Here is a 14892-nt window from a genome sequence, read left to right as displayed (position 1 = left end):
GTATTTGCTGCAGTGTAGCAGGAAGTGGGCCTCATTGTCCAGGACCCCCTGGTCGCATTGCCTGCACAGTCTCTCCTCCCGGGGCTTCCTTGTCTGTCTGTGTCGCCCTGTCTCTATCTCCAGGCTGTGGGACGGTACAGGCTCAAGGCCTGTCTGTCTTTGTGGTGGTGTAGCCTCTCCAGATACGGAGCCATTGTGTACTCCCTCTGCAGTGATTGGTAGACGGTGAGTTTCTGGGAGTTCTTTATGTCACTTCTCCTAGGTATCGGTCCTTGCAGCTTTCTATCATCCCTTTTATTTGGCCATGGTGGCATGGTGGCAGAGAGCAGTATTGGATACTGCTACCGGGAGAAGCAGTGTTGAAACGAGAGGACCAGGAGAGGAGCGGGAAGACTCTATAGGACCCAGAACCCTCTCTCAGTTTTTTTTTTTTTTTTTTTTTTTTAATTCAGCTTAACATGCACATACCCACTACGCAATATTCCCAATGATTTTTCTGATGACCAGCAATTTTTTGAGCGTTGAGCAGTCATTTACGCGATATCTTGATGTGGGTACAGGTGCACCACAACACGAATGTTGCTTATTGTCAGGCTGGGTGCACACATGGCAGAAACGCTTGCGGAGCGGGAAACGCTGTGTTTTATGCAGCAATGTTAGTCTATGGGACGTAGAAGGACCAGCGTTCCACCTGCGATTTACAGTAAGCGTTCTGCAGATGCTGGTAGTGTTGCAGAATATGCAGGCTGGATGCCAAAACGCACATAATGAAAGTCTATGGTAACGCATATGCGTTGCGTTTTCCATGCGTTTGATGCTGTGTTTTTAATTAAAAAGTAAAAGGTCTCTGACGTGTTTCCGCTTCCTGTTGTCCTAATGATTTGCATATATCTCAAAACGCATATGTGTTTTCTCTTAGCGAACCACAAATGCATACAAACGCATGCAAAAAGGCATGAAAAATGCCTCTGCACGAAAAAATGCATACGCACCTAAAATCGGAATACATAAACTCAAACTCACCTGTGTAAAACGCCGGATTTTCACGCTATGCTATGTGTGCACCTAGCCTAAGACCGCCTAAGACTCCCGCGCAAAGTACCGCAATCACTTGAAGTCTCATTCGCGCCCTGACGGGTAACGTCATGCGACGTCGTGTATACGTGAGATTGCAAGGAAATGCAATTGTAATTCCAACGCGCATGCGCACACAATTGTGTTTCCCAGAGGAAAAGTGCCCTTAGTGACACAGCGTTTGACTGCCGGCTACAGATCCCTACAACTGAGTTATTATCAGGGATGGTCGAAGTCAGCCAACTTCGCTACGCTGGAACTACGCGTAGTTCTATGCAATTACGCTTTGCAAACTACGATTTCGAAATCAGAAGCCTCGCTATGTTTGCATTTCGTGGACTACGCGTTAAAATACGGAAGCTTCGCGTAGTGTGAAGCGTAGTGTATGTGGATGCTTATGCCCTTATGCGGTAAAATTTCCGCAATAATCCGCTAAATATGCGTATGGGTGAACTAATATATGCGTACATTCCACCTTCCAATGCGGAATTGTATATGTATAGAAGGGCAATAATATTTCTGCGCATGCGCAATGATCCGTATAGACGCAAATACCGCACGCGTAGTTGACTTCGCAATAATACGTCAACTAGCTTCAAACAGCGGTACTACGACTATACGTAAATATGTATGCGATGTTTTTAAACTTCGTCTATGAACTACGATGCGTAGTTGCGGACTACGATGCATAGATTCACACTGGCGTAGTTTACAAGCAACCCTAGTTATTATGGAACTTACATCTTTCTAATCTATAGCATAAAGTATACGGATAGTTTCTGTTCTTCCACTTCCTGCACAGGATGCGGCCTGTGTGCTTGTTTCCAAAACCCATTCAACTCACTGGCTAGTTAGATGCAGTTTAGGCACTGATTATGTGTAAGTAGCCCAAAAACCTCCATCATTTAAAGTCATTGGCATTTAAAGGACACCTGAAGCGAGAGGAACATGGAGGCTGCCATATTTTATTTCCTTTTAAACAATACCAATTGCCTGACAGTCCCCCTAAACTTTCATGCATCAGTGGTGTCTGAATCACACACCTGAAACAACCATGCGTCTCTATCCTGCAGGCTAGCGACGCATTTGCACATTTTTTTCCTTTGAACTTTTCAAATCAATTTCCTCACTATAAGTTTTTTTGTTTTGTTTTTTTTTTTACAAAACATGGACACATTCCTTCCTACTCTAGGCCCTGAAATACCTACATACAAATGTGGTGACGATAGCATGCAGGGGGGCTTTGCAATAAAAGTCCATGCCATTGACTTCTATGCTAAACCTGGTACTTTGGACCTTGGAATTTGGAGAATTAAAAGTCCTGCGTTTTAACTCGAAGCATGAAAATTCCAAGGTGAAAATCAAATCTCTGAGTTTTTCTTATTCTGTCAGCTCATCTTTAAGGCCCCATTCACAGACAAACATCAAAAAAGACACGGCACTCAGGAGCTGTATGCAGCAACAAGCTGTATTGGAGCAAGCGATGACACTACATGTTTCGGGCAAAGCCCTTCATCAGATGTATTAAGGCCCCATTCACATTGCGTTCCGCTCCAGTTAGCGTTCGCGTTGGGCGTTTTTAGACACTTTTTCCCCCTTTCCCGTTCCCTGTTCGCGCGCGGTCTTTGCTAAGAGTTTTTGTAAGCGCTTTTGCAGAGCACTTCTGTCTTTTGATCCAGAAAAGAATCCAATATATTTATTCTTAAAAACCGTGAATGCAATCGATGCACAAAGCAATTTTGTGAGCGTTTTGCATTTTACCTATACCTTCCATTGTGGCAAATCGCTTCAAAAATGGTCCACGCACCGATTCTCTGAGCGAATCGGAAACGAACTGCTCATATGTGAACGCTCTCATAGAGAATAATTGCACACGCGTTTTGAGGACGATTTTGAAAATCGCCTACGCTTAAAAAATGTCAAAAGTGCCTCTAATGTGAATGAGCCCTTATATCTATTTATCCATTTAATATCTATCTATCTATCTATCTATCTATCTATCTATCTATCTATCTATCTATCTATCTATCTTCCTATCTATCTATCTATCTATCTATCTATCTCTCCATCTCTCTACCCATTTAATGTTTGCCTATTTATGTATTTCTTATGGCCTTTATTTAATTCACTTTTTCTCCTCAGTTTTCTCCTAAGGGATAATTTTTAAACTTCTCTTAATAATAACTTTTCAGCATTTGCAATTGAAAAAGTACCAGAAAGTACTGTCAAAATGATTTTGAGTATTTCCTTGCTTGCTGGTGGTTCCAAAGGCATCTTATTGACAAGTTATGAGCAAATCACCTACAAGAAAACTCAGGAGAAAAAGTGAATTGCATAAAGGCCCTTGTCAAAAAAAATGCCTTTGAATCAGCAGCAAGCTAGAAAATGCTCAAAATAATATTAATAGTACTTTTCCCCTAAGAGCTGGAACCCACAGGAGCGCTTTTGGCAGCGTTTTGGCAGCACTGCGATACACTAGCAGTTTGCCAAAACGCTGGGCTAATGTTAATGGATGGGGCAACTTCCACAGGAGCGTTTGCGATTCCCAGAAACGCAAACTCAGGACCTGCAGCATTTTGGGAGCGTTAGCGCTTCAATGTAAAGTATTGAACCGCTAGCAGAAACGCTCAGCAAAACCTAAACTGAGCAGTTTTGCTAGCGTTTTGCGGTTCAGCACACTGTAACAAAATGAAAAATAATTCACAGGACCAATCAGGATAAAAACGCAAAACGCAAAACGCTAGGCACCCGCTGGGGAAAAAAATACAATGTTGCAAAACACGACTAAAAACGCGCATGAATCCGCTTGCAAACCGCTCAGACAAAACGCTAGCGGTTGCGTTTTGCGTTTGCGGATTTCAGTGGGTTCCAGACCTAACGCTTGGTCCTTTTTTAATTACAAAACACTGAAAAGTTAAAAATGTATCTCCTAGGAGAAAACTTAGGAGAAAAAATGAATTGCATGTGGGCCAATCTCGTTTAAGCTAGCAGCAACCAAGAACATTTTTTAGAATAATTTTGACAGTTCTTCTTCACCTACTTTGCGGTATTTTTTTCAGTTGCAAAGTGCTGAAAAGTTATTTTAAACAGAAAATGAAAATGTATCTCCTAGGAGAAACAGTGAATTGAATAAGGGCCTATGTGTCTTAAATAAAAATGTTCAATTCATCAATTTCATATCTATCTAATGACCCATTTCATATCTATCCAGCTATCTATTTAACTAGCTGTCCATTTTCTAACTATTTGTCTATCTGTATGGGTTTCCTCCAGGCACTCCAGTTTCCCCACATCCCAGAAACATGCGGATAGGTTAATTGGGTTCCCTCTAAATTGGCCCTAGACTACGATACATACACCACACTATACATACTGTACATAGACATATGACTATGGTAGGTATTCGCTTGTGAGCCCATCGGAGGGACAATTAGTGACAAGACAATATACTCTGTACAGCGCCGTGTAAGATGTCAGTGCTATATAAATACTAAATAATATCTATCTATCTATCTTTCTGTCTGTCTATCAATACATTAGTTAATATACAGTACAAGCTGAATAGTGCTGTACCTGTGTCTCCTGCGTAAGTCAGTCTGCAGTCAGGCATCTGGTAGGAGTGGATCACTGATGCCAGGGCTGTTAGTCTTCTTCACTTATCCCCTGAATATATAGCCCATCAGTCCTTATGTACATCCCCATGTGACACAGAACATTTACATGTATTCCTTGCAGTATAAACATATGTTGAAGCCCAGCCCTCTGCCTGGAACCGACAGAAGGAAACACTCAGACTAGACACTAATGTATGAGATTTTCTCTAGGGAAATGTAAAGTCTGCCTTACTACCTAGCCCAGTGATGTTAAACCTTTTAGAGACCGAGTGCCCACACTGCAACCCAAAACTCACTTATTCATCACATAGCGCTAACACAGCAATTTATACTGAATATTTAGGTTTTCGTTTTTTAAAAAATAACCTCATAAATTGAAGGAAACCCTACATTTAAAATGCAGCAATTACCCCACATTTGAAATTCAGCAATCACCTCACACAGGCATAGCAGCAATTAATAATAATAAATAATCTGAACATTTGTATAGCGCTTTTCTCCTGTTGGACTCAAAGGGCTCAAGAGCTGCAGCCACTGGGACACACTCAAGAGGCCACCCTGCAGTGTTAGGGAGTCTTGCCTTGAACTCCTTACTGAATAGGTACTGACCCAAACCAGGATTCAAACCCTGGTCTCCCATGTCAAAGGCAGTGCCCTTAACCAGTACACTATCCAGCCATTAGTATATTTGTCTATCTGTCTATCAATTACCCACACAAATGAATTGCAGCAATTACCCCCACAAATGAAATGCTGCAGCTACCCCACAAATCATAACAGGACATTACTTCCACATTTGCATTGCATCAATCACCTCACAAATGAAATGCAGTAATTACCCCACACATGAAATGCAGTAATTAGCCTCCTGCTGGTGGGTGGGTGGGTGAATACCTTGTGGAATATGCACATCACCTCTCTGCAATCTGTGTTCTAAAGTAGTGGCGGCTGGTGGCGCACGTGCCCAAAGAGAGAGCTCGAAGTGTCATCTCTGGCATGCGTGCCACAGGGTCGCCACCACTGACCTAGCCTGTAAATGCACATGCTTGGTGTGGGCAGCCTAGCAGTATGAAGAGTGGAGAACCACAGGACTGAGAGGTTATATAACAGTGAGGTACAGCCTGGCGAGATATCTATTTCACAACAGGTTTTTTTGGACAGTAATTATTTCCAATCAGAGTTACAGAGCACCCAGCAAGCTCATGGTGAACCGACACTCCTAGGAATGTGTAAGGGGGCTACAATGGACCAAAAAGCCCTCTTACTAAAATGTTTTGCAAAACAAAAGTTTGCTTTCTTTTAATAGAGCTCACTCTAACCTATTTAATTGCAAATACTTTCTGTTTTAACCACCCTGGCGTTCTGATTAAATCGCCAGGGTGGCTGCGGGAGGTTTTTTTTTTAATAAAAAAAAAACTATTTCATGCAGCCAACTGAAAGTTGGCTGCATGAAAGCCCACTAGAGGGCGCTCCGGAGGCGATCTTCTGATCGACTCCGGCGGCAAGAAATAACACGGAAGGCCGCAATGAGCGGCCCTCCGTGTTTCGCTTCCCTCGTCGCCATGGCGACGAGCGGAGTGACGTCATGGACGTCAGCCGACGTCCTGACATCTGCCGCCTCCGATCCAGCCCTTAGCGCTGGCCGGAACTGTTTGTTCCGGCTACGCTGGGCTCGGGCGGCTGGGGGGACCCTCTTTCGCCGCTGCACGCGGCGGATCGCCGCGCTGCAGCGGCGATCAGGCAGCACACGGGGCTGGCAAAGTGCCGGCTGTGTGTGCTGCACTTTATTTGGTGAAAATCGGCCCAGCAGGGCCTGAGCGGCAGCCTCTGGCGGTGTTGGACGAGCTGAGCTCGTCCAGACCGCTCAGCAGGTTAAGAAAGCAAACTTTTGGACAGCTTTCATAGCCAGTGATTTGTACAGTACCTCATAAAAGTCAGTGCACCTCTCACATTTTTGTAAATATTTTATTAGACGGTACAGCTTAACAATTTGGGCTACGGCTAAAGAGCAGAACCAGAGCTCCGGCCAAACTGTAAATGCGGCTTCCGGTGGAAAAAACCCTTAAAGGAGTTCTCTCGAGTATAAAAGAACCCCCAAAAACAGACACTTACCTGGGGCTTCTATCGGCCTCCTGTAGCTGTCATGTCCCGCTCCGTCCTCCTATGATCCTCCATTCCTCGGTACCAGTCAATTATTCGTCTGACAAGACGAATAGTGCGCGCTCCCGCTCACGTCTCAGGTAGCTTACTGCGCAGGCGTAGTATGAGGTTTTCTCATAATGCACCTGCGCAGTAAGCTCCCGGAGACGCGAGTGGGATGAGCACGCGCGCGGCCGCAGTCTCACTAGAGGAATAATTGACTGGTGCCGGCGGCGGGGAACGGCGGTTCGGAGGAGGACGGCGCGGGACATGACAGCTACAGGGGGCCGATCAAAGCCCCAGGTAAGTGTCGGATTTTGTTTTTACACTCCACAGAACCCCTTTAAAGGTAACTTGAGACAAAGGATGTAAAAGAAGTGATACTTTCCTGGGGCTTCCTCCAGCCCCACGACCACTGTTGCATCCCTCGCCGTCCTCTTGGGTGGTTCCGTTCACCCGCGTTTTGGCTCCGGTAATCTTCTTTCAGTCACATCAGTCAAGCTCTTCTGCACATGTACAGCCCGGTCGCGTGCACGTCGCTGGGAGTTTTCTGCACCTGCCCAGTACTGCCTGCGGAACACTCCTGGCAACGTGAACGCAATGGGCGGCTGGGCATGTGCAGAGCCTGCCTGACGTGTCTGAAAGAAGATTACCGGTCCTTAGCCGATAGCAGGCGGACAAAGCCATATGGGAGACCGGCGAGGAAGGCAACGGTGGTCGTGGGGCTGCAGGAAGCCCCAGGTAAGTATCAATTCTTTTACATCTTTCGTCTCAGGTTCTTTTTAAAGTGAAAAATAAGTTAGCTTTGTGAATAAACCCCCATATCAGGAACATGCCACAAACGCCTGATATACAAGATAAGATATGTTTCTCTCACAACTGAGTCATACTGTTTCTTTTAGTCTTCCAAGGAAAGAAGTGTGACGTTGTTTCTGTATTGTTTTTACACCTCTGACCACAACTTCAGCCATGTAAAGATTTGCCCTTCTTGAAAACAGAATACCATAAACCTTGCCTTTATTAGTCTTAGAATTATTAGTCAAAGTTGAATATGTGCAGAATATTTTTAAACCTAATGCTATTAGGAGATAAAACTTCACTTTGACATTTATTTGACACAAGTGACCTAAGCCTGTTTGAAAATAGGCTCTAGGTCTGTCACCACCAAGCGCCCCGATTGCGCGCGCACCCACCTGTCACGTGCGCTTGCTCCCGCCCGCCGCGGGCTCGCACGCACGCCCGCACGGACGTCCCAACGGCTGTCAGTGCTTGACATGCACAGTAGTGCAAAAGCAATGACACTTGGACAATACGCAGGGACACTTGCAAATTATTAGCTAGGATCTATGGCTTGTGGGCTGCTCATCTACCGCACATCATCCCCCTCCCTCCCCCCGCCTGCTTCCCTACAACAGAACAGGCTACTCAGTAATAACTGTCACCTGTTAGTATCACCCAGGGGCGTTGCTAGGATCCTAAGACACCTAGGGCACTTTTGAGCACTCCAGCCAGAAAATGGGTGTGGTCACGCAACAGAATGTAGGTGTGGTCATGGGTGGAGCCAAATTTACATGAACTTAATAGCCATCTAAGTAGGCCTGCCCAGCAAAATGTTGTATGAAGCCCCCTTTCCATTAATACAAAAAAAAAAAAAAACTAAAATGCAGCAGATCACATAAATAGTCAGTGTCACTTAAACATAACTAGGCAGAGTTACCTGGCTTCTGTGCTGTCTGGTCTGGCTTTCTGCTGGGCGGGCAGACCACAGACACCACAACTCCCAGCATGACCCCATAGAAGAAACCCAGCTTCCTGCATGCCCAGGGGCGTATCTGGGTAATATAGCACCTATGGCAAACACTGAAATTGTGAGCCCCCTTCCCCCCAAAAAATACAATACAATACAATACAATAACATTTGTAAAGCGCTTTTCTCCCATAGGACTCAAAGCGCAAAAATGTTCTCTCGCCATACGTGTGTTATGGTTGCCTGTGTTTTTTGGCTCAAGATATTGCTGAAATTACTTTTTTGGAAATGCCTCTTATTTACTCTCTATACTCTATGCCAACACTAAGTCAAGTGCGCCTTACATACATAAGTAGCCATGTTCCCCAGATAACAGCATTAATCTGATCTGAGGTATGAGTGGCAGGGAGGCACAGGGGCAGGCATGGTGCCCACATAGTGCTGTGGCAACCATGGCAAAATCCATGCCTGCAACACTCTAGATACGCCTCTGTGCATGCCCCCTTAAAAGCACCACAGCACCCAGTTTACCCACGTAAAAAACACCACAGCACCCAGCATACCCCCAATTGATGCACCACAGCTCCCATGCCCACCATTGAGACAACACAGCTGACTCTGCCTGGGGGATATCCGGGGCACCCCAGAATAGATCCGGAGCATGTGCCACTGATCTTTGGGGCTAGCGACGCCCCTGGTATCACCAATGATTTTCTGGGAGACAGTCAATAGGGTACAATTCATCGGGCCCCCAAGCAAAATTTTGATGCCCCCTCCAATGTTCCCGCCCCTTCCGTCACCTCCCCTTCATGGCCTTGGGGCCCATCTCACAAGGGTCATACAACAAATGAGGCCATCATTATCTTCACACCCATAACAAGTGTAGCCACAAAAACACCTGATCTGAAGTATAGTCCCCTGTATTAGAGAAAGAGAGGGTTAGTAGTTGGGGCCCCTCACAGCTCTGATGCCCCCTGCGATTGCTGGGGCTGCTCCCCTCTAGTTACGACCCTGGTGACGATAAGACTCTGTTCACACTGGCACACAAAAAGTTCACTTTAGCGGAATAAAATGGAAGGGATCTCAGCAAAATAGTCCATTTGGAATGGATCCGTTTGGTCCACTCCAGTGAGCAGAATGCAAGTACGAGGTCCTGCAGGACTTTACCGGATACACTGGACAATGTTGATGGCGATGGTAGAATCAATGATAGCCTAGGAGAACGGCGGGTGTCATATATAGGAATAGGATTGGCAGCAGTAAAGGCTTTAAAGGGATACTGTAGGGGGGTCGGGGGAAAATGAGTTGAACTTACCCGGGGCTTCTGATGGTCCCCCGCAGGCGTCCAGTGCCTGCGTAGCCACTCACCGATGCTCCGGCCCCGCCTCCGGTTCACTTCTGGAATCTCCGACTTTAACCACTTCAGCCTAACTGGACGAAAATTTTCGTCCAGTTAGGCTGCGCGCACTCCCGAGGGTCGCGCGCGCTCCCGCGGGCCCCCCGTGCGCGCTCCCGCTGGGGGCCGTTAGCCCAGCGATCATTGAAAGGGATTATTATAAATCCCTTTCACTGATCGGACCCCCCTGGAGAAAAGCCTACAGCGTCTCTTCGGACGCTGCGGCTTTTCTGAGATCAAAAAGTTCCCCTGCTTCTATCTTCTTCCTGGGAGCGAGCTTGATCGCTCCCAGGACTTTTTGACTGTGGCCATCTTGTGGCCAAATAGCAAACTACACCAAAAAAACACTTTGGGCTCGATTCACAAAGCGGTGCTAACCCAGTTAGAGACTTTAGGCGTGATAACCATTGCACCATGCTGGAGAAAAGCCAGTTTAGGGGCCTGATTCACAAAGCGGTGCTAACAGTTAGCACCGTGGTGAAAAGCCCTTTATCACGCCTAAACTCTGTTTAGGCATGATAAGTTTAGGTGTGATAAGTTTAGGTGTGATAAGTTTAGGCATGATAAGTTTAGGTGTGATAAGTTTTTAGGCGTGATAAGTTTAAGCACCAACTGGGTTAGCACCGCAGTGCACAGCTGATCAAAAGTTTTGCGCTAGCAAAGTCTGGTGCACTTTGCATAGAGTTTAATGGCGCTGCTTTGCGTGCGGGACTTTGCGCGCGATATAAACTTATCTAAACTTAGCATGCCTAAACTTATCACACCTAAACTTATCATGCCTAAACTTATCATGCCTAAACTTATCATGCCTAAACTGAGTTTAGGCATGATAAAAATGGTTATCACGCCTAAAGTCTTTAACTGGGTTATCACCGCTTTGTGAATCGAGCCCTAGGTGTGATAAGTTTACGTGTGATAAGTTTACGTGTGATAAGTTTAGGCATGCTAAGTTTAGATAAGTGTAGATAGCGTGCAAAGTCCCGCACGCAAAGCAGCGCCATTAAACTCTATGCGATGTGCACCAGACTTTGCTAGCGCAAAACTTTTGATCAGCTGTGCACTGCGGTGCTAACGCAGTTGGTGCTTAAACTTATCATGCCTAAACTTATCACACCTAAACTTATCATGCCTAAACTTATCACACCTAAACTTATCACACCTAAACTTATCATGCCTAAACTGAGTTTAGGCATGATAAAGGGCTTTTCACCAGCGTGCTAACTGTTAGCACCGCTTTGTGAATCAGACCCATTGTGTTGAATTAATACATTTTTAAACATGTAAAAACCCCTGTTTACCTCCCACACCCAAAAATACCCACATACAAGTTTTAATAAAATATAAAATAAAAAATTACAATAATAATAAAAAAAAAAACATAAATAGTTACCTAAGGGTCTAAACTTTTTAAATATTCATGTCAAAGGGGTATATCAATAAGATTTATTAAATTATGGGCTTCAAAAAATAGTGATGGACGCAAATTGAAAAAATGCACTTTTATTTCCAAATAAAATATTGGCGCCATACATTGTGATAGGGACATAATTTTAACGGTGTAATACCCGGGACATATGAGCAAATACAATACGTGAGTTTTAATTATGGAGGCATGTATTATTTTAGAACTATAATGGCTGAAAACTGAGAAATAATGAATTTTTTCCGTTTTTTTTCTTATTCTTCCTGTTAAAATGCATTTACAGTAAAGTGGCTCTTAGCAAAATGTACCACCCACAGAAAGCCTAATTGGTGGCGGAAAAAACAAGATATAGATCAATTCATTGTGATGAGTAGTGATAAAGTTATTGGCAAATGAAAGGGAGGTGAAAGTTGCTCAGATGTAAAAAATTCTCAACCCTGTAGGCTGAAGTGGTTAAAGTCAGAAAACCACTGCGTCTGCGTTGCCGTGTCCTCGCTCCCGCTGACATTACCAGGAGCGTACTGCGCAGGCCCAGACCATACTGGGCTTGTGCTATACAGTCCTGGTGGCGTCAGTGGGAGCGAGGACACAGCAACGCAGACGCAGTGGTTTTCTGACTTTAAAGTCGGAAATTCCAGAAGTGAACCGGAGGCGGGGCCGGAGCATCGGTGAGTGGCTGCGCGGGCACAGGATGTCTGCGGGGTACCATTAGAAGCCCCGGGTAAGTTCAACTCATTTTCCCCTGACCCCCCCCCTACAGTATCCCTTTAAGTCTGGTCAGGGTTAGAATGAGAAGAGGATAGATAATAGCAGGGCCGGATTTCCGGAAAGGCCTCCAAGGCTCGGTTCTTGGGCGGCAGCTGGCCAAGGGGCGGCTGGACATGGAAGAGGGACTGCTGCATATGGAAGAAGAGGCTGCAAATTGGAGCAACACATAGAAGAGAACTGCTGTGCAATAGATCTGTATCTAACTGAAAGAGGCTGCTGTACATGAATGTTAGACATGGGAGAGGGGGCTGCACAGGGGCGTACGTTAAAAAGGGGCGCTGGGAAAAAAGGGCGCCGGGTTTTTAACGATAAGCATGGATAACGTTTAAAAATGTATTGTACTGTATTTCGTTTAAAATTAATGTTTTATAAAGTTATAAATCATTAAATAATGTGCATTAAATCGGCAATTGTAAAAACGTTAATCTTTCGTTTAAATAGTGAAACGTATAATAACGTTTAAAAAAAAAAATACTAAGTAACCCTCCCTGTACCTACCCCTAACCCCTAGCCCCCCCTGTTGATGCCTAAACCTAAGACCCCCCCTGTTGGTGCCTAAGTAACCCTCCCTGTACCTACCCCTAACCCCTAGACCCCCCTGTTAGTGCCTAAACCTAAGACCCCCCTGTTGGTGCCTAAACCTAAGACCCCCCTGTTAGTGCCTAAACCTAAGACCCCCCTGTTGGTGCCTAAACCTAAGACCCCCCTGTTGGTGCCTAAACCTAAGACCCCCTGTTGGTGCCTAAACCTAAGACCCCCCTGTTGGTGCCTAAACCTAAGACCCCCCTTTTGGTGCCTAAACCTAAGACCCCCTGTTGGTGCCTAAACCTAAGACCCCCCTGTTGGTGCCTAAACCTAAGACCCCCCTGTTGGTGCCTAAACCTAAGACCCCCCCTGTTAGTTTTTTCGTTTAAAAATAATGTTAAAAAAAAAATGTACTGTTTTTCGTTTAAAAATGTTAAAAAAAAATATTGTACTGTTTTTCGTTTAAAAATAAAATTAAAAAATGTATAAATCATTAAATAATGTGTAATCATGAGAAACAGTAATAAAACATTAAGTCTCCGGGCGCCGCTTTTAAAACGTTATTTATCTCCGGCGCCCTTTTTTCCTATCGGGCGCCCATTAAACGATATTTATTATAGGAGTGAATGGCGGCGCCCGATTTGTCCACTAGCCTCAGGCGCCCGAATTTACTGTTTTCCTGCACAGGGTGCTGTACAAAAAGCTGGCCTAGGGGTGGAAAAAGTACAAATACGGTCTTGGAAAATAGACAAGCAATCAATGGAGGACAAAGCAAAAACTCAGGAGCATAATAAACTATCACAAAACGGACGTAAGGACGTCAGTAATCATCCAGCTAAATTAATAGTACAAGCGTACATATTCACCAGCCAGACCAATGCATAGCAGAAGAAGTTATAAGCTAAAGACAAGTTTTCAGGGGTCTGCTAATGCCTGCAGTGCTCACTCACCAACAGCCAAAAAGTGATCAGAAAAGCAGGAGGTATAATAAATTCTATTCTATCATTGTTTCAATAAATCTTTGAAAGCAAAAGAATCATATCATGGGCAAATATTATTAATGTCACATGTCATAGACTGTACATATATTGCTTATTGACAGAGCTTGTTTATATTACAGTGACTCTTTTCCCACAGTGCTTTACAGAGACTGTAGAGTGCAATTACCGGGTAAGAGCGCAAGCCTTGCATCGCTCTGCAACACCGGTGGCCGAACCTGCCTTTTGCAAAACTGTGTTGCTCTGTGTTGCAAAGCTGAACTATACTGACTAGGACAGTTTTACATTGCACCAACTTGTCCTAGCATTTTTGAGTGTGATTTCAGGGCTTCCAGCAGGGGCGTAGCAATAGGGGATGCAGAGGTAGCGACCGCATCGGGGGCCTTGGGTCATAGGGGCCCTATGGGGCTCTTCCTCAAGCACAATATTAGCTCTTTATTGGGCCTGTGCTGGTAATTGGAAGCAGTAGATTTGGGCGCATGAGACAAGTGGACAAAAAGGGCGCCCCATTCACTTCCATTATAAATATCGTTTAATGGGCGCCGAACAGGGAAAATAAGGCGCCGGAGATTTTTAAGGATTTATAACGGCGCCCGGAGATTTTTAAGGATTTATAACTATGTTTGTGATTATTTAAGTTTACAAAATGAGCCCGTGACGAATAACGTTTATGAAGATAATAAATCACTATTTCTAAAACATTTCTAACACATTATTATCCACCCAAAAAAATAATTTACATTTTTTTTCTTTACATTTTTTATTTATTAATGTCTGTAAAACATTATTATCCATAGGGGGTTTTAGGTTTAGGCACCAACAGGGGGGTCTTAGGTTTAGGCACCAACTGGGGGGTTTTAGGTTTAGGCACCAACAGGGGGGTCTTAGGTTTAGGCACCAACAGGGGGGTCTTAGGTTTAGGCACCAACTGGGGGGTTTTAGGTTTAGGCACCAACAGGGGGGTCTTAGGTTTAGGCACCAACAGGGGGGTCTTAGGTTTAGGCACCAACAGGGGGGTCTTAGGTTTAGGCACCAACAGGGGGGTCTTAGGTTTAGGCACCAACAGGGGGGTCTTAGGTTTAGGCACCAACAGGGGGGTCTTAGGTTTAGGCACCAACAGGGGGGTCTTAGGTTTAGGCACCAACAGGGGGTCTAGGGGTTAGGGATAGGTACAGGGAGGGTTTTTAATAAACGAAAATATAAGTTTC

The 14892-nt window shown here is 44.9% G+C and overlaps 1 protein-coding gene across 4 annotated transcripts in view; it reads right to left on the bottom strand.

Annotated features, from left to right (window-relative positions):
- LOC137545411 (P2Y purinoceptor 2-like) overlaps positions 1 to 14892 on the bottom strand; it is an 83054-nt gene that overhangs the window by 43007 nt on the left and 25155 nt on the right. The window contains exon 1 of one of the 4 annotated variants that reach the window (XM_068266601.1): positions 4648 to 4840. The exons of the other annotated variants lie outside the window; for them this stretch is intronic. The gene's annotated coding sequence lies outside the window, so the exon portion shown is untranslated. Of the gene's footprint in view, positions 1 to 4647; positions 4841 to 14892 lie in introns of those variants that run through there. 4 annotated transcript variants of the gene reach the window in all.

Source organism: Hyperolius riggenbachi, chromosome 2 (assembly GCF_040937935.1).
Source record: "Hyperolius riggenbachi isolate aHypRig1 chromosome 2, aHypRig1.pri, whole genome shotgun sequence".
NCBI classification, from domain to species: domain Eukaryota; kingdom Metazoa; phylum Chordata; class Amphibia; order Anura; family Hyperoliidae; genus Hyperolius; species Hyperolius riggenbachi.
This window is presented reverse-complemented; position numbering and strand designations above follow the sequence as displayed.